Source organism: Enhydra lutris, unplaced genomic scaffold (genome assembly GCF_002288905.1).
Source record: "Enhydra lutris kenyoni isolate GAN:26980312 unplaced genomic scaffold, ASM228890v2 scaffoldscaffold68, whole genome shotgun sequence".
Taxonomy (NCBI): Eukaryota; Metazoa; Chordata; class Mammalia; order Carnivora; family Mustelidae; genus Enhydra; species Enhydra lutris.
Window position 1 is genome coordinate 11,708,000 of NW_019154152.1, and position 20,557 is coordinate 11,728,556.

Sequence of the window (20,557 nt, forward strand, 5' to 3'; positions counted from 1 at the left end):
CAGGCAGATCAAAGATTTCATTATAAAAAAATAAAACCATGAAAGGATTTAAAATATCTTCTGAGAGAGGCAAAAGCCTTTTGGAAATGATGCAAACCCAGTTAGGTAAAGAGTAAAATATTCCACTATATAAAAAACAAACATTCCTGCATAATAAAAATGCACCATAAACAAAGTCAAGAGATAAACGACAAGTCAGAGGACATATGCCTCTCATATCCCAGACATAGGACCGACCAATTTTCCTAAAAACTGAAAAGCATTAGAAATAAGAAATAGGTGGAGGAAAATGAAAATGTAACTGGTTCTCAAGCATATGAAAACTAACTTAACCTCCTCATACCGTGAGGTGACCCGGTGAGGCATTGCCCCACCAGCTAGTGGGAGTGCCTCTGGGAAGGGCAATTAAAGCCACAATAGCTATGAAAACCCCAAGTCCTTTCGCCCTTTGATCCAGCCACTCCCTAGGCACTTAATTATCCTGCAGTCTTCCAAGGTGACTGGCACCAGTGATGTGTACAATAACAAAAGATTGGAAATAACCAAAATACCCACCAAACTAAATTATTGTGTAGTCATATGGTAAAATACTTAGCAGCCTTAAAAAAATGAGAAAACTCAGGGTGCTTGGGTGGCTCAGTGGGTTAAGTGTCTGAGTCCTGGTCTCGGCTCAGGTCATGATCTCAGAGTCCTGAGATGGAGCCCTGTGTCGGGCTCTGTACTGGGTGTGGAGTCCTGCTTGAGATTCTCTCCCCCTCTCCCTTTGCCCCTCCTCCACCTCCCTCTTGTAAAAAGAAAAATAAAAAATATCAGAATACCTTTATCCTTTTATAATATACACAAATATCAAATCATTATGTTGTACACCTAAAAATACAATGCTTTATGTCCATCATATCTCAGTTAAAAAAAAAACTTAACTGGAAAAACAAAAAATATCTTCCTTTTGTAAAAATTTCCAAAACCACATGCACACAGTGTCTAGGCCCCTCCCCGGGCCTTGGAGGCTCCATCAGCTTTCTTGGAAACCCACCTCTGGTGGGAGGGAAACTTTTCACTTTACATCTTTATCAATGACCTACATTTTGAACATTTTGAACAGTTCTTCAAAAAGGCTGCTGAGGGGCCAAAAGGAAGACACAAACAGAAATACGCTGGATGTTCTAGAATAAACCAGCTCTCTACATTATGAAAACATCAGTTCTTCCCAGGTTAAGCTATAACCAGCACAAAACACAATCCTCCCAAAATTACCATCAGACAGATTCTAAAGCTCATATAAAATGATAGTAAGGATTTGTTAGGTGGAAAAATAAGATGCAAAGTAGTGTTTTGTTATGTAAACATCTAGGTTAAATTAAAAATGTACATATATGTCCTTCTGTATATACATATACATAAGAATGACCCCAGATGGGTATACAAGAAATTGCCTGCCTTGGGGGAGAAGAACCAGCAGGTGTGAGGACAAGGAGGGAGGGTTACCTCTCACTGTATGTTTCCTTACCTCCAACTTTTCTACCACTTTCCAAAAAATAAGTACAATTTAAAAGAGAATGTGATCAACAATGCCCACCCACCTGCTGGTCCCTGCCCTACCCACCCCTTCAAAGCCCTTCTGAGGCTCTCTAGCCTCACCCTCTTCCTGCCTCTCTGCCTATTTTCAAATGAAAACTGGGACCTCAGCTCTGGCCTCCATGAAGCCTCTTGTACATCAAAGTTGGGGCTTAGCCAAACACACCCAACCCAGCTCCCCGCCCCCTGCCTAACTCACCTGCTGGGCTGCCCAGGACACTGGGGATCCTTCCAGCGGCAGCAGCTACTCTGAATGGCTCCTCATCTTGGTCCACGGTGGAATCTGCAAGGAAGGAACGGGGGAGAAAGTCCATGAACCAATTTGAGCCGCTGGATGCCGGGAGGAGGAGGAAGGAAGAAGGAAAGGAAGAGGAAGAGGAAGGAAGAAGGGAAAGGAAAAAGGGAAGTTAGAAGAGAGGGAAGGAAGCAAGAGATGGGGTAGATGGTAGGGGAAGAAGGAAGGGATCAGGGAGTCTAATGGAAGTGGCGGGGGGGCGGGGCATGAAGGTTAAGCCAGAGGAAGGCCTTCACATGGGAGGGAAGAGGCGGACAGGTAATGGCTGCACGGGTGGCGAAGAGGAGTCAGGACTTCCCATGCTCTGGCCTCACTGGACCGGTGTGTGGTCCCCAGGCTGGGCTGTGCAGAGGCCAGGCTGCGGTGGGAACTGCCGGGTCTGCCTGCGCCGCCCGCAGGGAGGACTGGGCGGGGGCAGATGCAGTTCCCACTACAAAGCTGAGCCTGTCAGTGAGAGGTGGGGAGCAGGGGGCGGGGGGGCGGGGAAACATGACACTCTCAGCGGGGGCTAGAAGCCTCGGGGTAGGGTGAGGGCAGAGGGGGCAACTGAGGCACAGGTGTGAGACCCGAGGCCCTGCTCCTAAACATGCGTGGGGGGCCAAAGCAGGCTATTTCCAGGCAGGAGGAAAAGGAAGTGGCCATCCCCGACAGCAGGCCCCCAGCAAGCTCAGGTGGCCTGGGCTCCGTGTGAGGAGGGTGGGGAGTAGACGGGCACCATGGGCCACAGCACGTTTCCTGCCACAGGGTGGGGTCAGGGTGCACCTGTGACCATCTGAATTTACTAGCTAGGTATTTATCTAAGTAGACTCTACAGCTACTTCTTAGGATGGAGCTAAAGTAGATATATGCTTCAAAAGTATTTTTTTGAAGATTTTATTAATTTATCTGAGAGAGAGAAAGAGCGCATAAGCAGGTGGAAGGGCAGAGGGAGAGGGAGAAGCAGACTCCCTGCTGAGCAGGTAGCCCAGCTCGGGGCTCAGTCCCAGGACCCTGGAATCATAACCTGAGCTGAAGGCAGATGCTTAACGACTGAACCACCCAGGCGCCCCTTCAAAGCATTTTAAAAATAAACTTCAGGTAATTAGTACCTCAAAAAGAATTGGCAAAGAATGGCAGTGCTACTCAAATGACCATTTTTTTTTTTAAAATAAAAGACAACCTAAATAGTCATTATACACCAAGTATCTAAGCAGTTTTTATTAACTTCCTGAATCCTCACAGCAACCCTATGAGGTACACAGCTCATAGTAGAAGATGAAGAAACTGAGGCACAGAGAAGTTAAGTAATTTGCCCAAAGTCACACAGCTAGGAAGGGGCAGCTTGAATATAGTCTTAGATCTGCTCTAATACAGTAACCAGCCGGAGCCCCACAAGGCCACGAGCCCTGAAGACATCACCACATAAAGAGGTGTGCTGTATAATGTACACACTGGAATTTGAAGATTTAGTACAAAAACCAAGAAGACAAAACATCTCTATTGTTTCTATTTATTATACGATGAAAGTATACTATTTAGGATATTTAGATTAAATACATTAAAATTAATTTCAAAAAATTTTAAATTGCTCTTGTGGCTCACAATGCATTTCTCCTGGATGGTCTAACTCTGGATTCTTTTTTTTTTTTTTTTTTTTTTAGATTTATTTATTTATTTGAGAGAGAGAGAGAGCGAGCACAAGCAGGAGAGACAGAGGGAGAGGGAGAGAATCTCGAGCAGACTTGGTGCCGAAACCAAGAGTCAGACGCTCACCAGACGATGCCACCAGATGCTCCCAACTCTGCATTCTTGGCCACTCTGCTTCCTGCCTCTCTAAAGTGATCATGAACACCAAGAGAGCGCCTGTTCCACCTTGGGTCCCGTTCTATTCTAAAGACTCAACGTGGACGACTGATGTCCCCAACCACGCTACTGGAATGACCAGAGCTGGGAAACAGGAAACCACTTCCAACCCTGAGAATGGGTCAGACTCCTCCGGGGCCTCCCTCAAGTTCCTATTCCTGCACTAAAGACTTCAGACCAAGGTCAGACTCAGGGACCCACCCTGACACCCCTCTACGACACCTCATTCAAGGTTCTAGAAGTACAAACCCGACCTCAGAGACCTGGACTGGCTCTCCAGGAAGCTCAGGCTAGAGGGGGTCAGACACCATCCAGCCAATGAAAATAGCCCAAAGGGCCCTCACCAGGCTGAGGGTCAGGGAAGGCATCCTGGAGGAGGAAGCTCCTTGAAAAGAGAAGTTTGGAGCAGTGCCCAGCTGGGCCCTACTAGAGTCTGAGGCCAAGAAGGAATTGGCAATACTAAACCCCTTTATTTAAAATTTTGGTATCTTACCTTAGATTTTTCTCATTTATTTTGATTAAAAAAAAAACACACACAGCTTAAAAATATTATCTTGAATACTGAGCTTTTTGGCCATCCCCGCCCCTTACACTTGGTGCCCAGGGCAAGTGGCACACTCACTGTACCCTAATCCTGGCCCTGGTTTGGAGGTGTATGCCCTCCAGCTACTGTGTGACACATCCCTGAGTCTCCACCTCCAGGGGAGCAGGGACCTGGCAGAGGGGAGTGTAGTCCTATTGTGACAGCAAGGCCACAAAATGGGAGGTTCCCCTCCTCCTCTACCCCAAGGGCCCAGCTCAAGCCTCAACACACCACCACTCCACTCTGCCCCGCTTCTCCAGTCTCCCTCCAGCTCCCCTCTGCTGTGCCAATTAAGATCCCACTCTAGCTCAAAACCGCTAAGTCCAGCCCCTCGTCATTGTCATTCGACCTGCTTCAGCAGCGACATTTACAAATGAAGAAACAACACCCGCAGAGAGGAAGTGACTTGACGTAACCCAAGCCCTAACCCAAGCCCCAACCAGCCGGGCTGGCCCAAGACTCCCTCCATGTTGCTTTTTGCACCAGGCAGCAGCTGAGCATAGGGGACCCCCGAAAATGCTGACAATGAGTAAATGAGTCACAGCCCCCCACCTTCAGGTGCTGACTCCAGACTGCCTTCTCTAGCAAGTCCTCCCTCACCACCCGCCTTGGGCTCCTAAACCTGGGAAGCTGAGCCCTGCAGTCGTCCACTGCTCCTGATCTGCTTCTAGTTGTTCCATTCCTGGAGGTCCACCTCCACCTAACCCCCACCTGGCCTGGGGTATCCTGAGGGTCTGCACCCCTTCTGATTCCCTTTGTTCTCCACAATGGAGTCCAGGGCCTGGCTGGCCCAGGGGCACTCAGTCCAGAGGTAGTCATCCAGAATCATTAATCCTTGCCAGCCGGTCCTTCTTTTGGTCTGACCTGAGTATCTCTTGCTGGCGGCCAACCTTTCACCTTCTGTCCTCTGGCGACCATTTCAACCCCCATCACAGTTTAAATCTCATTGCCCCTTCTCTGTTCCAGCCCGGCATCCCTTGCGCCATACCTACCCGTCCAGCAGGAAGGCAGCCCAGGGGGCAGGCACACTCCCACTTCCTCCATTTCCTAAGTGCCTACTGCATGCCCAGCCCTTGCCAAATCTCCACCCTTATCTCACTTGTCCTCGGAACAACCCCAAGGCCTGAGATCCTTGCTCCATTTCAGGGAAGCTGTGTGGGGTGGAAATTTGCCCAGGTCACTTGCTGGAGTCAACAGGACCTTCCGAGAACGTGACCTCCTCTGTCTAGAGAAGCTGGAGAGGCTTCCAGAGGGACTCCTGGGCTGGGCTTTGAAGAAGTAGGAGGTTGCGTTTCCGGCCCAAGAGAACCGAGTGTGCAAGGCTAAGGGATAGGAAAGGACCTGGCAGTCAGAGACAGGGTGATTTCAGTGGGGCAGGGACGGGGGAGGTGAGAGGATGGTAGTGATACCCCGACAGGTCTGGGGACTCCCACAGGGGTGGGAGCCTCCTTTGCATTCTGATATGCAGTGAGTCAGGCCTGAGGGCAGCCTTGAAGGTCCCAACTCCTTCCACATTGGGCTCTGAGGTCCCCTCAGCCCAGATCCTGCCCCCCTTACCTTCCCAGAATGGCATCTTCAGGCCGCCTCTGCACAGAGCTACACTCTGGGTTCAAGGGAAGGCCCAGTGATTGTGTGGGGGGGTAGAGAGGCAGAGGAAGGCAGGCCCAGGCTTCACACTCGCTCTGTCCTTCCCTGCGCACCCTCCCCTCCCCCTCCCCCTGCTGCCCCAGGCAGGCCAGTCAGGGACCCTAGCATCCAGACCTCAGGAAACCCCTCAGAACGTCCCACACAGGAACCAAGAACAGTACTCATGCAGCCTCGGCCAGGTCTACAAACCACAACCTAGCCATACCACAACTTACACCTCACACAGCCCTGAGGGACACACACCTCGCACACCACTCGGCAGCCGCACAGATGATCTGCCCCTCCACTGCGCACACACCCTTCAGCCCCCACACTCCCTACCAACCACCCGACTACATACAACTGCCCTCCTGCCCCACGATGCCCAGTATCCCCCAACCGCTCCCTTCTGCCCAGTCACCAGGTGATACCTGTGGGCAGGGCCGCATCGCATCTGCCACCCTCCTGGGACTCTGCTAACCAGGCAGCTAACCAGGCCAGGGGCCTTGGAGACACTTCCCTCACATATGAGGAACTAGGTGGGGGCGGGGTTCCCGGCGCAGAGGGTGCAGAAGTGGCCCCCGCCTACGGCCGCAGCTATTTCCCTCCAGCCCTGCGAGGCAAGGCAGCAGGTGCGGCCCTCAGCCAGGCAGCTGACTGATCCCTGGGCCAAGAAGCCCACTTCTATCTCTCAGGGATGGAGGGCCACTGCATAATGCACCCAAAGAGTTATACTGGAATCACCCACCTCGCTGCCGCTCCGAATCTCTGCCTGTCACTTGCCCAGGCACCGGGCTTCTACCCTATCCCATCCATGGTGTGAGCCGCGTCTGGGGTCCTCTGGGGTCTCAGGAGTGACTGAGGCAGATGAGGAGCAACACTCAGGACAGTGAGGACTGGGTCGGGGCCCCAGCATCTGGGTGCATGAAGAGTGGCCTCACCGGTGAGTCCCTGGGGCTCCAGGTCAAAGCCCGTTCCACCCCAGGAGGCAAGGCAAGTCTGGGCTCCAGTCCTGGCTCTGTCACTTCTGGCCTGAAGTGCTGGGCGAGTCTTGTCACTTTATGAACCTCAGTTTCCCCCTCCATAAAGCAGAGCTGTCATCCAGATGACTATGACACGTCACCATATATGTACCAGAGACCACACTCATTTGTCATCCACTCCCTCCTCTGCTGCAAAGACAGACACTTCCTGTTCCTTAGGCCCAAGGACTTGGCTGGTCCCGACCAGCGGAGCCCTTGGTGTTGGCTTTGTTGCCAGGCTCTAGTCTGGACCCTGCAGCACCCTGGAGCTCTCGGTCACCCCAGCTCCCGGTGACTCTCACACCCTGCCTCCAGCCACATCCCCCTGCAGGGCTCTAGACTGGATACCCCACTGCCCCCTGGACTTCTGTCTGGGTGGCCCCGGGCACTGCACATGCCCACCCACCATGCACTCTCCAGGGAAAGCAAGGCTACCCTGCGACCTAGGTGGGGCCTTTGAGCAAATTAGAAAAAAATGCCTCTTCCTTCAGGAGCCCCACAGCAGGACCTGCAGCTCAGCAAAGAGGACAGGCTGGGTTTCAGTACCCCTCTCCCAGCTCTCACCTCACCCCTCCCAACCAGATACCCTGGGACAGGGCACAACAGGCACATTGCACACAGTGGATCTGGTGAGAGGCAGGACATTTAAACAGCCTCCTCGGGGCAGCTGGCTCAGCATCACCCCAAAAAATATAAAACCAGTTTTATTCGTGCCTGTGGTGCATTAAAGACTAGGGGACAGCAGACATCGCTGAGCTCAATTTCAGGCTTAGCCTTAACTCCCACCCCAATCTTGAAAGACTATCACTTTTAAAACCTTCATGTCTGTACTGTTTAAAGTTTTCATAGTTGTGTATCGCTTTTATAATTAGAAGGCAAAAAAGATAAAAGTATCTAAAGTCTGTTAGAATTGAGTTTGTCCCAACTTGTTCTTCAAAACCATTATTAAAAAGTACCTTCATGAGTTTAAATGTAACATGAGTAGACGACTAAGAAAACAGTTACAAACGAAGCTGATTTCCTGGGCCATCTGGACTGGAGAATGAAAAACTGAGACCCCCAAACTCACTTCCTCCCTCCACCATGACCTTATCCTCCGGAAAGTCTAAGACACCACCTAGCAGATAAGATTCCCCCTTACCAGGACCTGAGGGCCAGTGGCAGAGTGCAGCCCAAGGACTTTCAAATGGGAAATGGACTGAGGGCCATTAGTAAACATGAGACTTCAGAGTCCCGTGGTTTGTCCTCTAGACAGCACCTGACCCCATCCTAGCCCTGACTGTCACCCATATTCCCCCAAACCTCATCAAAGGGCCCCCTCATGCCCAAGCCCCACCCCGGAGAGGGTCAGCTGGGAAGGAAGGTATGGAATCAAGTGTGATTATCTGGAGTGACTCACTTGCAAAATAACGAAACTGAAAGTTAAATGATTTGAGGTTTAGGCCTTGGCAAAAAGTCTGTGACATTCGAATCCCCCTTGGCCGACCATGTACTCTCACCCCCAAACAGATCGGTCAGGACCATTCTGGGCCACTCCCTCCCATTTCCCCTAGGCCTCCTCATTACCTAGTTTTGACACATACCTCCCTCTCCATCCCCACTGCGCCCATCCACCCCAGGCCTCTCCTGCAGGCCTGTATCTCTGGGCCCTCCTCCCTGCTTCCAGCCCTTGCGCCACCTTCAGCCAACACACCCCTGCAGCCTACCCTGTAACCTGCCCCCACCCCCCAAGGCAGAGCTCCTCACCTAACCCGGACCCCACAGCCCTGACCCACACCCACCTTCCCCATGCCCCAGCCCTTCACTGTCCAGGCGCAGCACGTGACACCTGGGACACTCCCAGCAGGAGCACAGAGGGCTCTGCCTGGTTCCCTGACCTCAGGCATACATCATCCCCTCCTCAGCTGGGGACTTCCCAGGCAGGGCTGGGCCAGAGGTGCCACAGGGTGACTCCAGCAAGATCCTCCTCTGTGTCCACTGCTCCCTATGGCAGGAGGTGGTGGGGACAGCGGGGCCTCTTAACACTATAAATGAGGCAGAAACAGAAAGAAACAGGGCTGACCACATAGTGGGTGGGAGTACATGGGGCTGGCAATGGGCTCCCAGGCAGCCGGTGTGGACAGAACCAGTCACACGGTGGGACCCTCAGAAGGGTTGAGGGCTAGTTTTGGCCCTGGTGTGGGAGAGGGACAGAAAGCCACCTGACTCCATCCTCTCTGAGCTGCCCCCAAACCTGATGTGCCTACCTACCCAGGAGGAGAGACTTGGCTCACCTGCACCCTAGAACTAGCAGCCTAGGAGGGCAGGGACCTGAGCCTCCCTCTCCCTAGGTGGCCCCTGGAATGGAGAAGCCCAAAGATAAGCAGACCACTTGCTGCTAACACCCAAAAGGGGGAAGCTACCTGTGTTGATGGGGTAGAGGTGATTAACTCTTTTTTTTTTTTTAAGATTTTATTTATTTATTTGACAGACAGAGATTACAAGTAGGCAGAGAGGCAGGCAGAGAGAGAGGAGGAAGCAGGCTCCCTGCTGAGCAGAGAGCCCGATGTGGGGCTCGATCCCAGGACTCTGAGATCATGACCTGAGCCGAAGGCAGAGGCTTTAACCCACTGAGCCACCCAGGCGCCCCAGGGTAGAGGTGATTAGACTGGCAGGGTGGGCGCTGGCAAGGAGACAGAGACCGGGTACCAGCCACACAGGCTCTGGCCTCCAGTGTGATGTGTGACCTCAGCCTTCCCAGCTACAGAGTCAGACAGAAGATGGGAAGACTCCATGACTCGGCCTCCCCTCTCCAACTCACGGAGAACATTCTCACCCACTTACCGCGCCTGGCCATCCCTGCCTACTTACCTGGCCTGGCCATCCCTGCCTAAAATAACAAAGGTGGTGATTATGGAAGGCTCTCCATCTGCCAGGCACTGTGCTAAACACAGTGTGGGGACTGCTTTATACCACCCTCATGACAATCTAGAAAGTGAGTGGTTTTAGCCCACCTTATGGATGAGAAAGAAACTAAGTCTCAGAAAGGTTAAGTACCCTGCCTAAAATAACACAGGAGCCAGCATCTGAGCCAGCATCTGGGCCCCTCTTTCTATTCCATCTCCTCGGAGGGGACAGTGCAGAGACAGGCAGAGAGCAGGGAGGACAAAGGAGGTCGGGTGGGCAAGAGAGAGGGAGCATGAGCACAGGCTGAGAAGGGCCTTGAAGGCCAATGCTAAGACATCTGCCCTTACTGTCCAGACAGCAGGGCACTTCCAGGATGGATCACAGGGTGGGGGGCTGGCAGGTACACAGGAGTGCCGGCTGCTAGGAGACTGGGAATTCATAAAATTTCAGAGTCTCTGTTTCACCATCTGCACAATAGGGATTATGAGAGCTCTACCATGCACACTTGTGAGAAATAAATGCACACCTTCAAAACACAGCCCAAATCTGACCAGCTCTCACTCCCCAGTGACTTTCCACCTCCCTCAGTAAACACCACAGCCGCACAGGTCTACAGGCTGTGTGTAGTCCATCCCCACTGCCTCTGTCTCCTCGCTGTTATTCCAACCCACTCTGTGTGTGCTAACCTCAGAGCTGGGCCCTGGAGCTCCTCTGCCTGGAATGCTCACCCAGACATCTGATGACTCACTCCCAAGCTCTTCCAGGCACTTTCTCAAATACGAGGCCTTCCTTCCCTGAACACTCTGCCTAAAAATGTGCCCCCTGAGTCCCTGACCCTGTGTCATCTTTCAGCTTTATCACTGGGGGGTTACAGACCTGGATGCCTGTACCACTGCTGGGGCACTGGACTACTGCATTACACATTTATTTGTTCATTGTCCGTCTCCTTAACCAGAGGACAGGGGCGCTGTCTCTTTCACAGCCCTATCCCCAGTGGCTAGAAGTGTCTGGTCCCTGGAGGGATGGAGGAATGGACGTCCACAAAGGCCTGGCTCACCTCAGTCAGGAGCCTGGGACAGGGGCCTGCGACCTGGGTAAGGAGAGGGATGGTTGGGTGAGGTGGGTTGTCAAGGTTCACAGTGGAGTTCTAGGAGTCAAAGATTCAACTCTGAGGTTCCTTGGCCCCCTCTGTGGTTGGGCTTCCCCCTTCTCTCCACCTGAAGCTGCCCCATCCACTTCCTGCTGTGCTGGCCTGATAAACATTGCTCAGGGAGCCCTCAGCTGCAGAGAGGAAGTGCTGACTCTCAGATAATACCCCCCAACACTGCTGACCACCGGGCAACTGTTCCCCAGAGCAGGTCAGAACCTCCTCGGACTTCCAGGAGTCTCTGAGGCCAGCCCCACCCCCTCTGCCCTGTCTACCCCTTCCATGACTTTCTGTGTCATCTGGTGGGGTTCAAAGGGCCTCCACCCCCTGGCTCCTGCCACTTACTCCTCTCCCACCTCGTTCCCTCCACTCGCACTGCCTGACACTTGACCTCCAGGTCTTTGCTTATACCGTTCCTTCTGCCTAGAACATCACTCTACCTTGCTCTTCAAGGCAGAGCTTCAAGTTCACTTGAAGTTCAAGTGTCAACTTCAAGAGTCACCTACTCCAGGAAGCAGTCTCTGACTCCCATGGCCACAGCCCTGATCATGCAGGGATGTCATTATCTGTGACTGTCTCACCACAGACTTGGCTGGGTGCTCCTTGAAAGCAGGACCAGAGTCTGATTCCCCTGCATCCAGCCTGAGGCTGGCAGGCAGGCAGTGAGTATCTGCTGAATGAATGAACATCTCCTAGTTTTGTACTTGGAAATTAGTTCCCAGGCAAGTGATGACTTGCAATCAGTGGCCACAGTGTGGCTCGAACCTGTCCTCCAGCCTCCTCGATCAGGCACCTCCCGTTTCCCTAGTGCCCACCAGGTATAGCTGTAGTCTCCTGCCTGCCAGACCGCAGGCCTGCCTTCCCCCGGCACTCCACACCCACCAACCATCCACTCCTCAGGCACGGGGGGACCACCTTACCCAGCCCTCCCTTCCTTCAGAGAGGAAAGTGAACCCCAAAGAAGTGCAAGAAACTAAACTAACCAGGACCCCAGGACAAGTCAGGGCCAGGCCCCAGGTGCCCCAGATTGGACCCCCTTCCACTAGCCTGTTCCTTGGAAGAAGTGAGAGGGTCCGGTCCCTCAGGGAACCTCAGAGATACCGCAGCAATGCCCCGACTCTACCGGGCTAGGCAGGCCCCTCACTGAGAAATGTGGGTTCTGGGTTTTCAGGTCACTGGTGGTAGAGGCAAATGAGTGTCCTGGTTCATGTCCTGAAACAGAAACTGGAACAGAACTGCAAACAGCTAGATGCTCCCTGGGCTCAGCATGCCCATCTTCAGAGCTGAGGAGACAGAAGGGGGGAGGAAGAGCCCCAGTCTGAAGGGAGAGGTAGGCCTTTAACTGGGGCTCTGGCACCCAAAGCTGTCCTACTGTCATCTGGCAAAGCCTCATCCCCAGCCCTGCTCTCCGGGGTCCCTTTTCCCCCACCAGACTACGGTTGGTTTTGGGAACAAACTCTGGCATTTTGGCTGCAGATCCCCAGTGGGCTGCCTGGGGATCCACTCAGATGGATAAAAGCCTTCTCCAGCTCGCACATCTAGGAGGGCAATGCCCAGCACCTCCTACCCCAGTCCACCAGGATGCTGAACGCTGACCACACCTGCACAAAGGCGCAATCACCAGGTCCTCTGAGGATGCGTCTGGGCCCCCATGGCACACACAGGCACCTGCATGGTGCCTGCCCAGAGGCATGCGTGGCAGGAAGGAGATGGGAAGCACAAACCAGGAAGGAACACACCAGCCAGGAAGTTTCCAAGGAGGAAGGCACTTCTCTCAGAAGAGGGAACAGGCCTCCTCCCCACAAGGTGGCTCCTGTTCTCATGCCCACGCCCTGTGAGGGCAACTGCTATGCCCACAGGCTCAGAGGGGGCACCAGCAGGACCAGGTGCAGGTGGCAGCACTGCAAAATATTCAAAGGCCCTGAGCCAAAGGCCCAGCCTCCCTGCCCCCCAAGGAGGGGCAGTGCCTCCTTGAGGGATCCCAGGCTTAGGTCTCCATCCACCAGTCTATCTCCGCCCTTGAGCTTGGCTCTGACCCTCCAAGACGGGTCCTGGGCCTGCTGAGCTACACTCCATGTTGGTCCTAGGAGGACCTGTTTCATCCATCAGCATGACCCAGACCTTGCTCTCAGACCCAGCCAGCCATCAGCCCTCCCTGGACCCTCCCTCAACCCCATCTTGGTACCCAGCAGGACAGCCCCAGTGCCAGAAAATGAAGAGGTTGCCTGGCCTCTGCCTGTTCCCACCCCATTCCCCACCAAGATGGCTATCTCTTCTGCTACCGCCTAGTCTCCTTTCCAGGGTCTGGTTCTCAGATTTTCTTTTTCTTTCTTTCTTTCTAAGATTTTATTTATTTATTTGACAGAGAGAGAGGCACAGTGAGAAAGGGAACACAAACAGGGGGAGTGGGAGAGGGAGAAGCAGGCTTCCCGCTGAGCGGGGAGCCCAATGCAGGGCTCGATCCCAGGACCCTGGGATCATGACCTGAGCTGAAGGCAGATGCTTAACAACTGAGCCAGCCAGGCACCACATGGTTCTCAGATTTATTGAAAGGCGAGAGCTGGGTGCTCTTGCTGGGGATGGTGGGTGTGGAGAGCACACAGAGCCTGGAGGCCAGTTGCACCACTGAACCCCAGAAGTAACCCTGAGAAGCTCCGGGCCTTGTCTGTCTGGCACCAGCCAGCCAAGGTGGGGCACAGGACTCGGTCTCACTCAGAGGCCACCCAGTGCAATTCAAGGCTTTCCAGGCTCTTGGAACCCAGAATTTTGGAAATTCAGAAGCCAGGAAACACCAGCACATAAAACCCTGGAATCCTTGAATCCCCAATGCCTAGGATCTGTGACTCAGAATCCTCCAATCCTAGCTGCTCTGTGTGGGGAGAAGGTGGATGGGAAGAGAGAGGAATGGAGAAGGCCCCCTACCCCACCTTACCTGCTCTGTTTGATTCGTTCCTGTCCTGATCGGTCCACACCTAGGGACTGGTGTGGAAGCTGTTGCTTCCTGGTCTCTTTGTGAAGATCAGGGGGAGCTGAGTTCAGGGCCCTGGCCTGGCATTATGGTGGAAAGGAGGGGAGGGGAGAAGAGAAGGCCAGGAGCAAGGCAGTGCCCTCTGGGGCAGTAGGGAAGAAAGCAAAGGAGACCCAGGCATTTGGGGTAGCAAGATGAAGTGGGCAGCTCCCCCATCCTGGGGGCTGTCCCACTCCACTACTGGCCCAGCCAGAAGGAAGTAGGGCCAGGCCAGACTTCCCCACGTGCAACTTCTAGGTCTTTCCCCTGGGAATGGAGACAGAGGAGTGGCCATGAGAGGTCCCAGTGCTCCTCTCTCTCCCCCTTGCCCTCACAACAATGAAGATAATAAGGAGGAGGATTTTGCCACATTCCTCCCTGCTGTGGTCAGGGGACGGTGGCCTCTCTGATGCCTGAGTCCTCCTCTGGACCCCTCTGGCACTAAGCACACTCTTGACCACAGCTGGTCCCTGCTTCTTGGCCTCATGGCTCTGATACCATGTTCCCCAGGTTTGTTCATTCGGCCACTGACATCTGGCTGTTCCAATTCCCAGGCACCGTAACAGAACTAGGTTTGGTCAAGGAGAAAGACCTGGGCCCTGTGACAAGGCAGGTTGGCCGCATCTGAGGCAGGTCAGGGCTTCAGAGGCCCAGGATGCCCTGACCAGGCCCCACGCATGCAGGCCTCAGAACTTCTGCCCGGGTATCCCTTCCAGCTCTCCCTTTCCTGGGCTGAGAGACCACAAAAGCAAGTACCTTAGCTTCCACTGACCTCAACCTCCTCATCAGCAAAACAGGGCCTGGGAGAGCTGTCATATTCAACAAAGCCCAGAGAGGACAGGACAGAACAGGGGCAGCAAGCAGACCTCCAAGAGGTGCTTGTCTGAGGGCCGGGACCCTGGGGGGCTCAGAAATTGATAGCAGTTGGCCCCGTCTACAAGCAGGATGCCTGGGCAGGCCTGCCATCCCCACAGTGGGCTGCCAGCAATGTCACATGACCATGTGGCCCTCCACGCCCTGCCCGCCACCCAGATCAGCAGTTCCCAGAGTAGAGCAGGGTCTGGATCTCCTCAGATTACAGTGTCTCCCAGCGCTCAGAGTTCTCACCACAGAGGGGGAGACATTCAGACTCCCGGCTCCTCCCTGTAATGGGTGATTGTAGGCAAATCACTTCACCTCTCTGGGCCTGTCTCCTCATCTGTAAAATGGGAATGGTACCTACCCCAAGAGACTTGCTGAGGATTAAATCAGTCAAAAAAAAAAAAAATGCTTCCACAGTGCCTGGCACAGAGTAAGCTTCCAAGAAACACTAGCTACTGCCACTATTATTACTACCATTCAATAATAATGCTGTTACTGAACTGGTCACTTAAGCCCACATCCCCTCCCAGCCACTCGGATTGCCCTAACAGTCTGGAGCAGATGTCCTGAGTACAGGACAGATCTTTTCCCTTCTCAACTATGTTCCAAAGGCTGAGACAGAGGAAAAACTCCACTGTTCCCCCAGCCCCTGGTCATCCCTGACACCTGAGGTCATTGGCCTCCTTGGGCTGTCCTCCCCAGGGCCCTCATCAGAATGTACAGGTCTGGGGGCCTGATGGGGGCGGGGGTTGAGGGGACAAGATGTCCTCTCTGATCAGGGCTGGGGGGCCTGGTGTTGAGTTAGAGGCAGGGCCTGAGCTCCATGGGCAATGTACTTGTAGGGGACCTCTGAGGGCCCCTCGTGCCTTCCTGCTGTTCAGATCCTTGGAGCAGCCCCATTAGCACAAAACCCCTTCCTGAAATATGAAACACCCCTCTGTGCAGGACTACAAAGGGGGCCAAGGCCAGCCAGACTAAGACCAGAGGAGGGGGTGAGAGGGCCCACCCAAGGGACTGGTTTCTACTCCTCAGGGAAGGCGGGGTCTGTTCAGCTGGGGTCACACTCTGCTCAAGGCCGCCTTGGCCACCACCCAAGGGAAAGCCCCTCACTGAGCAGATCCCAGACTGAGCTCAAGGGGTAAGGTCAAGCTGGGGGAGGGGAAATCAGGCCAAACCAGGCAAAGGAAACTCCTGCCTGACCCTGCCTCTATCACTCAGTGGCTGTCTGGGGAGGATGAAAGTGGTTAGCATACATAATAGTGCCTTCAGTGCTATGTGCCTCTTTACTGACATCTTTCTCACAGATGTGATTCCTCAGCTTTCTGAAGCTGCCCCCCCCCCATATTACTGGGCAGTGATCCCCGTCTCATGGAATGGTATGAAGTTAAATCAAGTGCAAATGTACAGCATCAGGCATATAATAGGTGCTCAAATCAAACAGAACTCCCTCCCTTTCCCTCTTCTTTCCCCAAGAGGGCCCAGACTAGGGGTCGGATCTGTCCTGACCCTCACCCACCAGGGCTCATTGTCTGATCCTGGTCTGATCTCTGGTCCTTGGCCTCAGTCTCCCCATCTATGAAAAAAAGCTTCTGGGCCAAGTAGTATCTGAGTGTCCATGACCCTATCTATTCCAGTCTCCTTCCCACCTCCATTCCCTCCTTCCTTCTCCATTTCCAACTCGTGTCCTACTGCATCCCTCCTCCTGCAACAGAACCTTTGGGAGCCTAAAGTTGGGTGGAGGAGACAGCTGGTGAGCAGCAGGTATGAGCCCTCAAGCAACCCAAGGCCCACCCCAGGCTCCCAAGGGTTAAGATCCAGAGTGAAGGGCGGGAGGGAGGGGTGCATGGCAGGGTCAGCGCTGGACAGGCGGGCCTAGAGCCCAGGGCCTGCCTCCCCTTCCCCCACCCTGGGAACAGAGGCTACTTGTTTGGGCATCAGCTGGCTGGCTTTGAGCTTGGCTAAAGGAAGAGTGGGGTGGGGAGGGGAGAGGGCCCCAGAGAATAGAGGGGACTCCCTTCTCTTTTAGCCGATGCCCTAGTCTTAGTACTAGGCTAGTCCACCACCAGCCCCTAGGACTCTCAGAAGCCCCTTACCTCTCTGAACTGACCCCTTCCCTCCAGTTTGTCTCTTTCCTTCATTCAAACTAATTTCAGAGAACAAGATTTACTCTCAGGCCCAATTCTTGCCCCAGCGGTCTCTCTGTAGAGCATGAGACCAGGGCTTATCACCCCATCCTGCAGATGGGGAAATGGGGGCTCTAAGAAGTTTGGGAATTGAAGAGCCACATAATGTTTGATTGCTGTGCAGGGACTACCCCAAGCCCCAATCATCCCCAGGGCTCTGCAGGCCCTTCCACACAGAGCTCCAAGGAGACCCTTCCCAAGCTGTGACACTAGGAAGGATTGAAAGGTGAGGAAGGAAGAGGCAATAAGCAACCCACCTGTGAAGTCCCAAAGGACACAGATTTTTGGATGGGGAGAAAATTCTGGAGAGGGAGGGTGGGGAAGACAAACAACCTGCACAAAGGACCGAGGTTTCAGGTACAGAAAAGCATGACTGGAGCCTAAGAGGTGGTGGGGGTGCAGCTGGGCTGATGAAGCCTGGGGGCAGTCTGGGCCCCAGGTGACCTCTGCCCACTTCCACCTCACTAGTTGTCAGAACTGTGCCTGGAATGACCCCCTTGTGTCCGACTCTTGGGAGGAAGTGGTGAATGAGGAGGCAAGGTCCCCCAGGCCAGGGTCTAGGCAATCCCCAACCAGCCATGGGACACATGGGGATGAGTTCTCGCTGCATCCTGCCCCAGCTACCCCTTCCAGCCATACCCATCTCCTTTCCATTCCTCAAATATACCACGAAAGTTCCGGCCTTTGCACAAACTGTGCTGTCCTCTGGGGGGTCCTTATCCTTGTTAATTGCCACTTCACTGCCAAGGCCTATTCCAGTCATCTCCTCCTCCCTGGGCCTCCAAAAGTCCCAGTCCCTGATTCTATCTCGGTACCTGTCTGCACTTGTCTTCCAGATTCTGCTGGGATCTTTCTACCCTATAATGAGCTTGCTGGGAGGTCTCCCCCTAACCTGGGCACTCTCCGCTCTCCAAAGACAGATATCCTGGGTGCCTCAGTTTGGACCTTGGTGCTCAGTACAGTCAAATCCTACCTGACTACCTCCACAAATCTGTACCACCCTGCAGCAACTTCCCCCCCACCCCCGCCCCTTCCCTGCGACCAAGCCTGGGGATCAAGGAAAGCTCCCAGGACAAGAGCTTTGGATGAGGGAAATGCATATGCCAGACCGTACTGTGATCGCTCCTGATCAGAGTTCCCCAACACCAAAAATCACACTTGGAGATCTTAGACCAAACACCCACCCCATGCCCCCTAGGCTGCACTCCAAGCCTGCTCTCTCCAGCGCCAATAACCCACTCCCGGCTTGACCCCATTCAGTGAACACACACCTCCTCTTTCCAGCAATTGGGCCAGGTAGGAGCTCTTGGGAGGCCATGCCCCCATTTACTGATGGTGAATTGAGGCACAGAGACCGGAAGTCGTCTGCCCAAGGTCACTGGAGCCCCAGGTCCAGGGCATAGGGTCATAGGAAAGTGCCAAGCGGTAAGGGTCTCGGCGGTCAAGGAGGTGGGAGCCTTCATTTCACAGATGAGAACAGCGAAGCGCCAGAGGGCGGGCTGGCTTCGGCTCCTGGGAACGTTCAAGTTAAAGGACTAATAACTGGAAGCCCCCTGACCCGCCGGTTCGCCCTCCTCCGGACCGACTCTGGCCCGACCGCGCATCCTCAGTTGGTGACCCTCTTCCCCATCACCACACAGGGGAGCAGACCACTGCCGCGAGAGAAACGCCCGCGGAAGTAGGCGCGGGGCGCACAACCCGCGCGCGGCGTCGGCGTTCCCTTCTGCGAAATGGGGAAACTCCGGTCAACACCTGGTAAAGGGGCAGCGGACGGGGAAGTCCCAGCAGCCGCACTTACTTGTTCTGAGCGAAGACTCCACGCGGGGACCCGGGGAGTCAGGGTCCCGGCGCCACCACTGACTCACGCCGCTGTAGTGAACTCGCGGCCGCTGTCCGGCTCGCCCACTCCGCGGGGTGCTTCCGCCTGCCCCACGTGACGCCCGGGGAGAGGGGAGGGCGGGGAAGGGGCAGGGATCCGCCCCCTGCTCCTCCCAGCCTAGTCGCGGTGTTTGAGTCAGCGGGCCTGGCCCGCGTAGCGGACAGGTCTGTCGGTGCGTCTCCCCCGCCCTTCTCGTTGCTTGCCTGTCCGTCTCTGTCTCTTGAAGTTAAGATCTACCTCCAGGGCGCCTGGGTGGCTCAGTGGGTTAAAGCCTCTGCCTTCGGCTCAGGTCATGATCTCATGGTCCTGGGATCGAGCCGGGCATCGGGCTCTGTGCTCAGCATGGAGCCTGCTTCCCCCTCTCTCTCTGCCTGACGCTCTGCCTACTTGTGATTTCTGTCTGTCAAATAAATAAATAAAATCTTAAAAAAAAAAAATCTACCTCCAACCTCCCCACACGCTGAGTCTCCATCTCTTCCTGAGTCTCCCAGCTTCTTGCCACCCTTCTCCTGGTGACTCTACCCCCGGGATGGGGCCGGGGAATGAGCCACACATTCCCAGACCTCCCCCCGCCCCAGCGTCCCAGACCCCCAGGATGGAAAGGGGCGGTTGGAGGCGGGACGACCTAGGTCCCTAACCTCCTCCTCCTGCATGTCCTTCCCCACCTCATTCTCTGAGGATATCCCACTTCCTTCTTGGAGGCCACATCCCCCAGGGGTAGCGTGGTGGGGAAGAGCCCTACACAGTCAAAGGGCTGAGGGATCCCTTGGCAGGAGGCTGTATAGAGCCTGAGGTCCTGGCACCAAGACACCTTCAGTGGCTGAGATTGGTAAGATGTCTGCCCATCCTACCAGCACATACACAGATAAGGGCCCCGGGTTTGGGAGGAATTCCTGGGTCCTGTGTTCCTGTCACTTCTGAGGCCAGCCAAGTCAAGAGACCCTGATTTCTCTGCACTTCTATTTCTCCAAATGCCCAGTGGATATATTTGAAAGGACAGCTCTCACCAGGATGGGGCGCAGGGGTTGGCTCTGAGATTAGGAGTCATTAATCTGAGCACCTACTACATGCCAAGCCCAGTGCCGGGCAATTTATGCCTTTTATCTGAATCCTCATACCTCTCCCTGAAAGCAAAAATCATCACCCCAGGTTAGGGATTAGAATATGAAGATCCAAGAAGTTCTAGGACTTGTCCAGAGTTACAAAGCCAGTATTGGGCAAGCCTGGGATGGGAACCCAAGTCTTGGAGAGTTGTAGAATCTCCTGCCTACCCTGCACGGGACATCCACCTCACCCCTCTAGAAGAGAGTCAATTCCAAATGGGCTGTATCTTTCCAGGAGGGGAGGAGAGGGCCAAACCTTGGAGAGAACTTCTCAGCCCCAAATTCATATGGGGTGCAAAAACACTGGGGAGGGCCAGAGCACAGAGCTCTCACCCTCCCATCCTGATAGTAGGGGTGTCCCTTAGGTGGCAGAGGGTACCTGGAGGTCACTGAGAACAGGTGAGATTCAGGCACCTCTCTAGATCTCAAAGCCTGGTCTTGAAAGCAGCCAGGTGGAACACAAGACCAGGGGACAGGCATCTGACCACTTGCAGAGGACTGCGAGCTCTACCTTTTCTGTTAACATAGGCCTGAGGTCTTCAAAGTGA

General features: G+C 54.2%; 1 protein-coding gene across 1 annotated transcript in view; it reads right to left on the reverse strand.

The window, feature by feature from the left end:
• LOC111159369 (ArfGAP with RhoGAP domain, ankyrin repeat and PH domain 1) overlaps positions 1–6,387 on the reverse strand; it is a 49,676-nt gene extending 43,289 nt beyond the window's left edge. The window contains 2 exon segments of the mRNA XM_022521778.1: positions 1,775–1,858; positions 6,353–6,387. The gene's annotated coding sequence lies outside the window, so the exon portion shown is untranslated.
• Positions 6,388–20,557: the final 14,170 nt, after the last annotated feature.